This window comes from Vanacampus margaritifer, chromosome 4 (genome assembly GCF_051991255.1).
Source record: "Vanacampus margaritifer isolate UIUO_Vmar chromosome 4, RoL_Vmar_1.0, whole genome shotgun sequence".
Lineage (NCBI taxonomy): Eukaryota > Metazoa > Chordata > Actinopteri > Syngnathiformes > Syngnathidae > Vanacampus > Vanacampus margaritifer.
The window spans coordinates 31497971-31510623 of record NC_135435.1 but is presented as its reverse complement, the minus strand read 5'-3'; the positions used below and the strand labels follow the sequence as shown (position 1 = coordinate 31510623).

The 12653-nt window shown below is 42.8% G+C and overlaps 1 protein-coding gene across 5 annotated transcripts in view; it reads right to left on the bottom strand.

Annotated features, from left to right (window-relative positions):
• Window positions 1–463: 463 nt before the first annotated feature.
• The window catches only part of LOC144050745 (uncharacterized), a 145168-nt gene continuing 132978 nt past the window's right edge, over window positions 464–12653 (bottom strand). Inside the window, exons 7-8 of one of the 5 annotated variants that reach the window (XR_013293919.1) lie at window positions 6255–6331; window positions 464–521 (exon numbers count right to left, since the gene is read on the bottom strand). The gene's annotated coding sequence lies outside the window, so the exon portion shown is untranslated. Of the gene's footprint in view, window positions 522–2828; window positions 2971–5580; window positions 6332–6399; window positions 6434–12653 lie in introns of those variants that run through there. The other 4 variants (XR_013293918.1, XR_013293920.1, XM_077564309.1 and 1 more) reach the window with 4 other exon arrangements.

Sequence of the window (12653 nt, the reverse complement as noted above, 5' to 3'; positions counted from 1 at the left end):
AAACTTTTTCCACCATTAATGCGACCTACAACTTAATTGAGTGAAAAAAAAGCATACCATAGCAGGGTTGCATAAATATTCACACCCTCAAACAAAGCAAAGAACGTATTTTGTTGCCTCACCTTCTGATGGGATGTGTTCACTCACCCACAAATATTTGATGTAATAATTCCTTCCACTTTGACAAACTGGGGGCAGTTCCAACTGAACAAAAACAGCTTCAAATAAAGTTTAGTTGTTCTAGTAGGCTTTTCCTGACATTTTTTGTTTGGTTTGGTTTTCTAGTAGAAACCTGTAGGCATGGCATTGTTTTGGTGATGATCAGTCCATGACATTGGGATGATTTAAAAGAATGATTAATGTGCTGAATAAATGGATTTCTACACTGACTCAGAGGGTTGTTGTCATATTTACAAATAAACTCTGATGACATCCACCACAGCTGTCAGCGGACGTTGCTCATCTATCTGCCTGCACCCCCGCCAAATTCTCCAAAAATGCTGTTAGCGAACTGGTGCGGTCTGAGGAGACACAAGTTTACACCAACTTTCAGCCACCAATTTGCACACACACGTGCACCGGACGGAGGTCATCACTCATCAAAGCGCAGAGCGGTCTGCCAAATTGCGAAACGAGTGCACAAATTTAGCATTAGCGGTAATTCTGCATGCGTCGTCTAGAAAAATACAGCCAATAGTGTCTGCCTGCCTGCGTGTGTGTGTGTGCGTGTGTGTGTGTGTGTGTGTGTGTACATGCGTTGACACTTTAATAAAGTATGCTTGCATCTTGGGTTCATCACCCTGTGTTTTGTCTTGTACCGAGTGTCTGTGAATGCAGCAGCACCGACATATAGTGCCTGCTTTCGTGTGTGTGTGTGTGTGTGTGTGTGTACAGTTTATGTTTGTGTGTGCGCATGTGTGTGTGTGATGCCATTGTTTGGCCTCTGGGGGTTTCATTAAGGCCCAGTGTCCAGAGGTAAAAAGTCATTCATCTCCCCTGTTGTGAAGTGGCAGCTCCCGTGTACGCACACACACACACACACGCACACACATGCACACGTGCGCACACACACCCGCGGTTCTTGAATTCCTCTTTTATCCTCTTCCCTCTCTTACTCACTGCATTGTCTGCGCTTCCCTTCACACGAAAGCAGGAAGGTTTGAGCAAAAGAAAAAAAGAAGCATAAAAAGAAGTCCAAAGAGGAGTGTTTGATGTAGCGACGCGGCGACCGGTCTTAATGAATCCTTCACCAGCGGCGACTCATCTCCCCCCCCCCCCCCCATTAATTAGAGCTGTCAAAAGCTAAGTATCTGGCCGTGTCGCTATCTTTGTATTTGCCTCCTTCAAGTGTCTGAGTGGGATAGCGTTAATTAAAAAGATATCAGATGACGAAGCCCCCCCCCCCCCCCGGGCACCTCTCTCCAGTCAACATGTCACATTTGGGGGCTCGGCCAGAAAGTTGGCGCGATGCACCTCGGGGTTGCCTTTTGTCCGGACCCGAGGCAAGCACGCACACTTGATGACAGATGAATTTTTGAAAAGCAGTGTTTTTTGGGGGGGGGTAATTTTGCCTGAGCTTCATACAAGTGAGGAGAACTTCACAAGGTTTTCCGGTTTGAACTTGCAGATCTTTGCTGACAAAGCGCTGACTTCAACACGCGACACTTCCTGTGTGTGCGTGGAGACTTCGGGAAAAAAAAAAAACTGCACTGTGGTCGTCCGTCTCCCAGTTTGTGGTTTGCACCATAAGATTGTTGTTCATGCGTGCAAAATCTCAATTAGCATAACTGATGTTAACAATAGGAACATAGAGATGTAGTCGTTTCTAAACTCTAACCTCGGAAAATTGTAACCCCGAAAGAACGTGATGCTTACCTTGGAAAATGATAGCCCCGGAAACTGTAAACCCTGGAAAAGACCACAACCTTAACAAACTTGTAAAACACCAACCTGTACCTCCGGACAACCTTAAATCCGGGGAACCTTCCAACATAAAAATGTTCCAAGAAGCCCCTGACTCCATAAAGACCTTAATCCTGGAAACCCCCAGATCCATAACAAGGGAAAATCTTAAACATGGGAACTCCCGAAATCCCCTAAAACTCATTGTCAAAAGAACTAATGTCTCTTTGCCTCAAAAAAGCCTAAAATCCTCAACCCAGGAAAACCCGTAGCTCTTACCCTGAACCCCTAAATACGGACAAGCCTAACCCTGGGAATAACCTGATCCATGTCCTTGAATACCCTAGTCCCAAAGACGCTAACCATGAAAAATCAAACCTAACCCTGAAATCCCACAACGCTGCAAAACCCTAAACCAAGTCGACCCAAATCCGGTGAAGCCCTAACCGTGGAAAACCCAAACTTTGACAAGCCCTCGACCTTCACTGTAACTTGGATCCCTCGTCCTATTCCTGGAAAACTTGAACCTACTCTAGAAAGGACTAACTCTGGAAAATCAAATCTCAGACAACCCTAACCCTGAGTAGAATTGAATCCTAAAATCCCATAACAATGAAAACCTAACCCTGTACAACGCTAAAACGTGAAAACCCGAACCCAAGAAAACCATAATCCCGTACAACCCTCACCCTAGTAACAGGGCTCGGGAACCGTGGTGCTTGAGAGGCGCTGCCCTGCCTGTTTGAGATGTTTCCCTCCTCCAACACACCTGATTTAAATAATTTCTCAGAATTTTCCAGATGTCAGGTTTGGTCAACCTAAAACATTTAATAAACAACAGACAAGGAAGGAAGACAAGAGACTTGGATTATTTTTGCTCGCGAGGAGAACGGACAGAGATGTGCACAGGTTACAAGTATTGAGATAGCAACAGTGAGCCAAAATTGAGATTTACCCCCCCCCGGAAGCTTCTTGGCACTATTTTGGACGTCTGGATTGGTTGCTCATGTGAGGTGTTGATTTGTCACGATGATTCCGGTGTGGACGAAGCAGCCCTACTCAGGTTATCTACACACACAGAGATGTTGTTATCTCAGATGTGTTTATAAAAAAAAAAACCTCATTGATTATTATCATCACATTTTCATGAGTCTTCTCCATTAAAGGTCAACAAGCGGCGTTGGAATGAGGAAGATTTCACCAGGCGAGGTCCTGTTTCAAACTGCTAATGGACTAGAAGGATTCTTTGTTCCTGACATTTATGCTAAAGAGACACGCTCGCTCACGCACGCGCACACACTTTATGTCAAGCACACGCCATTTAAAGCGGCAAAGTGCTGCCGCTGCTGCTCGTCGTCGTCGTCCGAGTGGCAGGCAGACGTCCGGAAGAAAAGGGAGTGGCATTAATATTAATAATGCTAAAGTGCCTCCATAATCAGACATTGGACTGTCAGGCGGCCACGCGCGCGCACGCACGCACGCACGCACGCGCACACACACACACACACTGAATCCAACTCTGAACCCATCGGCCATTTCATTAGGTTGAGTTGCAAGCCCCGGCAAACACCAACAGCGTCTTGAATGCGCCACGCGGGCGGGCCACGAAGCTGAGGAAGATGAGCACGGGTGATGAAAAGGGAGGGCGGGAGGCGAGGAAGGCGGGTGAAGAAAAAGTGGGTGGAGACAAATGCTGAGGGATGTTCGATACCACTTTTTTTCCCAGACCGACACCAGTACGAGCATTCAACTCTTGAGCAGTCACCGATGCAATACCATAAGTACCGATAGCACTACTACTTTTGATACATAAACTTTCTCCCCATAAAACAATGACAGATCATTTGAAAAAAGGACCTACTGTACCGTATATATCCCGATTTTTTGCGCAAGTGTGAATTTGCAAATGTGGAGTAAACATTTTTGAATGTACTTGTAAGCTAAATGCTACAAACATAGCAGGGTCAATACCCCATTGCATTATGCAGGGATGTGATTTGACCAAAGTGAAATTATCTGAAAATTTAGCCGGGGGTCTGGGGGCCGCTGGCACTCGCTCATGGGTTTTCCGTGTTTTTAAGTACTTTCAATGCACTCACATGACAAAGAAATAGACAAAACAACAGCGTCAATTTTCAATGTATATTGAACTATCCCATATAAAATGGCAGTTTTAGTCAACTCAAAATCAGTCACATTCAAAAACATTGGACTGCCTTTGCTTTTAAAAACTATCATTGAGAATATCATCATATCTAACTAATGTGATTACTAAGTTAACACATAAATAATGTTGAAGAGTTCAAATTTCATGAACAAATAATTGTATCATGACCAAATGAAAAGTAACTCATATTAGAGCATACCACAAATGTCTTTGTTATAGCAGAAGATGTTATCTGTCGGAGTCATGTGCATACACAATCAACTACAAAAAAAAAAAAATAATAAAATAAAAAAAAATCGGGATATTTTTTTTTTTTGGGGGGGGGGGGGGGGAAGAAATTAGCGGAAAAATCACATCCCTGATTATGGGAAAAATGCCAAAGCTAATTCGGATAAAATGGCAAAAACATAAATCATAAAAGTTCTGAATAAACTCTGTTTTTAAACTGAATGTCTTGGTACAATGTGAAAAATCTATAAAAATAATGCACAAGTCATCCCCTGTGGCATTATGGGAAAATATGCTATGCTTGTAGCATTTAGCCAACAAGTATGTTTGAACTCTTGCGAGTACGTTCAAATGTTTACTCCACATTGGCGGTCCCACGCTTCCGCACATTTTTCTTTAAAATGACACGAAATTCATAACAATTGGATTCTATTCTCCTAATTTCTTGTTCCCGATCGTAAAAAGAGGTATCGGCCTACACCGTGAGTACCGATACCGTGAAAGAAGGCCATTTATCAGCCCGATCACTATGGGAGAGCAAACCTCGGTTCCATTTCCACGGTGAGCAAACGTGGCCCGTCCGTCCGTCCACTCGGATGCACGGAGAGGGTTTGAGAGAGCAGGTGTTCGTCCGCCAAGTAAAGATTCCAGCAGCCTGTCACTCACTCAAATATTCATCAAGCCATCAGACGCATGATGCGGAAAAAAGTCACTCCTATAATTGAACATGAAATCTGAAAAGGGAACCAATTCAACTTGTAAGTCAAGGCACAACTGCACTTAAATGCAAGTCATTGTGCAAAATGCAGAGAGCCCCCCCCCCCCCCCCCCCCAAAAAAAAAGGTACATGACTTCGTGCAGGGGTTGAAAAGCTTTCCGGAGTTTTTAAAGTCGTTCATCTGCACGCCACAGTCGGCCGCTGAATAATTGCGCATTTGTGCTTGTCTGATCGCAACTACCAATACACAGACGTGTGTGCGTGCGTGCGTGCGTGCGTGCGTGCGTGCGTTCGTGCGTGTTGCAATATTGCTAATTATCACAAGCTTTGTCTTTGCTGGGGGGGGGGGGAATTTAAATGTGGAAAAATGAACCCAGCTCAACGTGAATTGTGTTTGGAAGGCAAAAATAATCAGGCAACTTGTAAACTTCAATGCAAGGGCACAAACACACAAAAAGATCAACTAACAAAAAAAAAAGGATGTGAATGTCTTTACAATACGATTCAAATGGCAAATTCATTCATTAAGTTGCATATATTTATTGAACATGATTTAAAATAAAAATAAAAAACAGTTTTGGTTTCATGGAAATAATATTAGAGAAATAATTTCTGTTATAGATTTTTTTTAATGAGTGAATTGAAAATTGTGAATCCTACATTGAGCAACATTATGGATTTTTTTCCATGAAAATATCACTTTAATAAGCTTCAATTATTGTGACTTATTCTCGTGTCGGGTCTTCACATATTTTCATATTTTTGCCGTGCAATTGGCACTGAAGACGGATGTGCGTTTGCGTGTGTGCGTGTGTATGAATTTGCAGCAGTTTCTTGTCCTTCACTCTAACCTCTGACCTCGAGAGCTTGTGTATAATTTGCACTCGCTTGAAGGTTATTTTCAAAACATTAAAGACATTGGAAGCAATGCTGGAATTGTCCTTTATGGCGCATTTCATATCTTCACTTGAAATTCAACAGTGACCCTGCTGTACACTTGTGTGTGTGTGCGTGTGTGATGTTTTTTAAGAAGCGCCCCTTGTTGACCGGGTCGACTGTTTACTTAAAGAGACAGTACGCCGTTTTGGAATGTGCTTGCTGATGCACATTTTCACTGCATTACATTTGAAAGGACACACACGCACGCACATGCACACACACGTGCACACACACACACACACACACGCGCACGCACAACCTGTGTCAGCCTTGAAGGTCTTCTGGCCAATTGCCATTCACCTTGTCCACTTCCTGTGCGACCATATTTGGGCATTTCTTGTTTGGCCGCTGCATCATTTCCGCACATTTGGACTTTTCTGGAGGTCACAAACAAAAAAATGGACCATCGCTTTTATTTGTATTTTTCTGCATTGTGTGCGCTTACAATAGAGGAGTGAATCGAGGCAACAGGTATGCATCTATATGCAAATGTGGGAGAGGACGTGGTTGTAACGAGGCAGCATTGAGAGGATGAAGCCAAAGTGGAGTGCGCCGTGATTCAGGTTGCCAGACACAAAATATATGAAAATATGCATCATGAATTTTGTTAGTGACAAAATCAGGTTTCGGCAGGTATCACATTTAATTGAATACTTTTAAATGCAGTTTTTTTTGTAATGCAACTTCAAACTAATTGAATGCCCATGTTGTTGCATCTGCTCTAAATGTGCAATAAAGTATCTTTTTAAATACACATATTAACATAAAAAAGGACAAATATGGTTACCAAATACAAATCTGCTTGTACCTTCAGTTGATTGATACAGCAATTAATCAATTCATAAAGTTACAATTAACAGTGAGTATAAAACATTGAGTCATAGATTTTCTGTCACTAGGTGGCATTAGTGTTTCATGTTGGATGTTGGGTGACAGGAACACAACATTTTTCTTTTCAAATTTATTATCGTTAAATTGTGTGATTGTGACTCCTTATGTTGTATTTAATATAAAGCGCAAACAACACTTTTATGTAAATGTTCAATGCCTGTCGACATCGCATTTAATGCTTTTTAATGATCTCTGAAAAGACTTTGTAAGTGTGAGGTGGGCGTGATAACCCCAAAGTATCGAATGTTTGTCTGTGACCGTTTGTCTTGATTTGTCCTGCACGTAACGGAACTAGCCAGCAAAATGTCCGCAAGCAAAACGCGACCTGAACCTTTTGGGTGGCAGCTTGGGTGGATTTGACACCACCCAGCGAGCCGGGGTGCAGACCTTCAACGTGAACGCCCCGTCCAAAAATGTCCACGTGGGACGTTTGAAGACGGTGAGACGTTCGCATGAGAGCAGACGCGAGCAACACTGGCTGTGTGTTGATCCGCTCTCAACATCTTGTCTGGCTTGAACCTCAGTCTGGATCAGCCCCCGTCATCCCCAACATGACACACCGCTCATAGGCACCTTGCTGTGTGTGTGTGTGTGTGTGTGTGCGTGTGCGCATGTGCGCGCGCGTGTATGACGGGAGTCTCGAGAGAGGTGTCGCAGATCAGGACCGAGCTGAGATCCCGAGTGGCGAATGTGTCAAAAAGGAAGTGGAATTACACGGCAAGCGTCTTATCTCCTGGCTGCTCCACCGAACCCCCCCCCCCCGCCCCCCGGCCCCAAAGCCACGGCATGCCCCCCCCCCCTCCGAATGCCCCTCAAAATCCCTCCTCAACACGTCCATCTAAAATCCCGATCATTATCATGCGCTCAAACTTATCACCCAGAAGAACAGGAAGAAGATCTGCACTTTTTTTTCATGTCAAAACAACAACAACAACATCATAGACTGAATCTGGGAGAAATAATCACATTCACAATCATAAACAAAACAATAAACAACAACAAGAAATGGGTTAGTGTTTCAAAGTAGGGGTTCGAGATCCGGTTAAGTGTTCCAACGAGGGTTTGAGTTTCGAATGAGGCTTCCAAGCTTAAGTCGGGTGTTTCAAGACAAATGTATGGTTTGAAATTCGGGTTTGGAGGAACTTAAAGGGGTTCAAATTAGGGTCAGGGTTTTGAAAATGTGGTATGGTTGTGAATCAGGGTGTCAAGTTAGTGTCAGGGTTTCAAGCCTGGATTAAGGTTCATAGTAGGATTTCAAGGTTGCGTTATGGTTTAAAAATAAGTGTATTGGGTTTGAAATTAGGTTTGAAGTTGTGTTTGCGGTTCAAATTAGGGCTAGGGTTTGAAAAAGTGTTAAGGAAGTGAATCGGGATTTTAAGATTGTGTTATGGTTTAAAAAAAAAAGGGTGATGAGTTGAAAGGGTTAAGACTTCGAATTAGGAATAACAGTTTCTAATTAGGGTGTTTTTCCAGGGTTAGGTTTTCAGTATACGGTTTCGAAAAAGGGTTAAGGGTTCCACTCGGGGGGTCACTTTGGGGTTCGGGTTTCAAGCCTGGATCAGATCAAGGTGACAACAAAGTCTGCGTGTGTTCAACAGTTGAATGAACTCGGTGTGTTTCTTGCGATTGTCTGGATTGAAGGCGTAATGCGAGTCATCCGTCGCTTGTCCAAAAAGTCCTTTCTCGCTCATAAGGCCACGTGATTGGCCGTAGCGTCGCCATCTGCCCATGAGCACCGGCTCGCGTTAAGCAGTCCGCCGGGATGACTGACTGATGATGACAAGTCGTGTGTGTGTGTGTGTGTGTGTGTGTGTGTGTGTCTGCGCGTCGTGGACACACACACATGCATTCTCGTTTTTCTGTCATAATGGATTCTGTTGCAACACTCATTTGAAACATTCAGAAAATAATTTTGTAACCTTGGTTTCATCTACATGTTTCCAAATTAATCAACAACTCATCAATTATCACATTAGTCAACAACTATTTTAATAATGGAGGAATCGTTTAGAGCTGTTAACTTGAAATTGTCCTAATCTTTAACAGGAATCGTTCTCTGATTTCTGTAGTCCTTCATGTAAGCAGACGGAATCCATTTCGTGTTTAATCAAAATAAAAAAAATTGATTTCTCCTGCTTTTACTTTGAAAAACAATGACCGAAACAAGGTTTTTCCCAATCAATGCTTGTGTCTTTTTTGTAAAATGCAAACTAATCAATACTAAATAAACAGCAATTGGAAAACGCAAAGTTTTTGCAATACACTTTATTACAAAATACATTTTTTTCATCCAATTAATTTGATGGAGAAAATGAAAGAATTACTGATTCTAAAAATATTTGTTAGTGACATCCCTAAAATAAACCCCTAACGCAGGTTTGAAACGCGAATGCTGACTTGAAACCCTGATCCAAAACCCTAAAAATTAAACCCGAATCAGAACCCAATTTTCAAAGCCTGACCAGGTTGAAAACCCAAAGCAGGTTTCAAAATCGGGTTTGAAGTCATGGTTAAGACTTCAAACCCCGATTGTGAAACCTTAACCCTGACTTGATATCCTCATTTGAAATCCTTTGAAAACCTTCATGCATCCATTTGTGTATTTGGATGAAAAAGTTCCTCCCTTTTGCAAACATGCGCTTACTTCCCGTCAAGTGTTGGAGATGGCGACCATGTTTATTGTTGCTCGGGTGCTGAGGGCGTATCTGCTTGCTATGCATTGTTTCTTCCATGAAAGGCGCGCGCCAGTGGAGGGCAGCAGACGAAGAAAAGGCCGTCCGGCCGGCCGGATCAATATGAGATAGCTGATAGCGGCAGATCACATGATAAATGGCCGCCGCTGGCGACCTGACAGCCTTAAGGCCCGCAAGGACTCCTGCCGGTTAAGCTCGCCGTCCTCTGCACTCACAACAACAACAAATTCTTTCTGTGCCATATTTTTCCTACACAACAAACAGGGGGGGGTGGGGTCGGGGGGTTGTGTTATGTGTACCATTTGATCTGAATATTTACTCGTGTTTATTGGCACCATTTTCATTTATTACAGCATTGTTTCATTGTGTTTTACGATAAAGCCAATCGACGAACGCTAACATGTTCGGCGATTAGATGATGATCCAGCGACGCATTCAAACACAACTTTCAACACCTTGTTGAAGACCAAACTTATCTGTGAAATCCTACTTAGAAAACCTCAGTTGAAAATTTAAGTTGAAACCCTAAATCTTTTTTGAAACCACAATTTTTCAACTCTTGAAAATCTTACTTAAAACTCTAATCCTGATTTAAATCCTACTTTAACAAAAACATAACCCATGCTTGAAACCTTGATCTGATCTGAACGCTTAATTTGAAACCTCAAGTTATTGAAAGTTTAATATGATAGCCTATCCGTGGCTTGGAAGCCTGAATTGAAACCCCAACCCTGACTTGAAAGTCCTAATTTGAAACTCCAATTCAGTCATGAAAATGATACAGTTATTCCAAGCCCTACATTGAAACGCTAACCCTATCGCTAACTTGCAACCCGAATTTGAAACCCCAACCCTGACTTGAAAGTCCTAATTTGAAACTCCAATTCAGTCATGAAAATGATACAGTTATTCCAAGCCCTACATTGAAACGCTAACCCTATCGCTAACTTGCAACCCGAATTTGAAACCCCAACCCTGACTTGAAAGTCCTAATTTGAAACTCCAATTCAGTCATGAAAATGATACAGTTATTCCAAGCCCTACATTGAAACGCTAACCCTATCGCTAACTTGCAACCCGAATTTGAAACCCCAAGCCTGACTTGAAAGTCCTAATTTGAAACTCCAATTCAGTCATGAAAATGATACAGTTATTCCAAGCCCTACATTGAAATGCTAACCCTATCGCTAACTTGCAACCCGAATTTGAAACCCCAACCCTGACTTGAAAGTCCTAAACTTGACTTGAAGCCCTAATCCTATTTTAAAACTCAAACTTGAAACCCTAACCCAGGCTTTAAACTCTGAATAGACACTGTAAGCCTAACTTGAAACCTGAAGTCTTGAACACCGAGTTTAGGTCACAAATTTAACTCCCTAATTTGTAGCCCTACTTTGGCACTATAAGCCTGACTTGAAGCCCTAAATTGGAACACTAACTCTCACTTTGAACCATTTTTGGTTAACCTTAATTGAATTCAATGCCCTACTTTGAAACCCTATCCTCTTTCCTGAAGTGATCTAGCAAAACGTCTGACTTGTCTTTGTACAACTTTCGAATCAAACTTGAGCGACATGACTTTGGCTTCCTCTTTCCGTCTTCTTCCTCCTGCGAGAACAAACCCGCCTCCGACTGCATGATGTGTGTGAAGCGTGTGTGATTTTAGGACGTGTGGCAATCCGGCATGTGTGTGCTGTGACTGATGGCGAGTGTGAGCTGAAGACGAACGAGCGTGTCCTCAGCTTTGGGACTTAGGACCAAAATAAACTTGTTTTGTTGGGAGGCCTGACGCCACGTGTGATGGATGAGCTCCACAATAAAATATCACATAGTGTATAGAACATCGCCTACATACGCTTGTCTTCTTGTCCTACACAGTCACGTGTGTCACATTCATCTCAAAGCTGACTTCACAGGTGCCACCTTAGCCAAACTCAAACCATAACTTGAAACCTCAACTCAGGCTTGAACTGAAACCTTTAACTTGAACCCCCAAATTCAGCCTTGAAAGTCCAGACCTGGTAAGACATGCTGCTTTGACAGGCCAAACCTGCTTTCTTTGAAAGCCCACTTCATAAGTCTAACTCAAAACAAAAACGCTTGTAGTAGAAGTTAAAACTTGACGTCACATTAAAGGGATCCTGCCCGTACTGTGCTAGTTTTAGAATATGGTTTGTTAGCGTTAGCATGCTCGCCCTTCCTCCTGCAGATGAATTGTGTTCAAGTCTCAGATTAAAGATGGGAGCGGGGGTCGCGAGCGCTCGCAATTCCCCGCTGAGCTCTTCATAAATATCAAAACGTTGCTCGTCGCTATCAGCTAGATAGCTAGTAATACGTCTCCAGGTGGCACATGAGCAATGCACCGACGCCGACGATGTGACACGATAGTGCGCGCTTTGACGGAGCGGCCGCGTCACAATCACGCGTTTGCTTAAAAAAAGGATGCTCGTGTTGACAGCAAATGGATAACTGGCGCGTCGATGCTATCGCCATTAGCGCCCCCTGCGGACTTTTATAGATGTGGCGGATAAAAATAAAGAAAATGCTCCTCAACTGTGCACTAAACAGACAAAGTTACTTCTTTCTCAAAGAGTGTTTTGCTTTTTGGGGGACTTCTTTTGGACCCTTGATCGCAGTCAGTCCTGTTGCTATCATCAGGCAGAATATGTATGTGTTACACAACTTGTAGTCATGCTAATTGGCTAAAGCTAATGCTAGCGTTGTAACAGTGTTGTTAATAATGTGAGCCAAATGTAATCTAATCCAACCTAACTGATCATTCATGGCAAACAAGCACAGAATTCAAATAGTGATGCTATGGTTGAGCTAACTCGCTAAAGATATCAAAGGTAGCTGTAGTATGCGGAAGATTTAGCTCAACACTCACGTTGAAACGTTTGATTAGTGGAATCGATTGGATTACAAACATTTGCAAATCGTGCCCAGACAGGACTACATGGCAACGTATGCTCTGAGTAGAAAACAAATCAAAACACGGACATTTTTGCATCTTCTGTACTTTTGGCTTTTAATGGTTGCTCTGTGCATTTATCAATTGTGAATTTGAAGGGGAGAAACTCGGGCTATTTTAAAACCAAGTAGCAAGGAGCTAGTT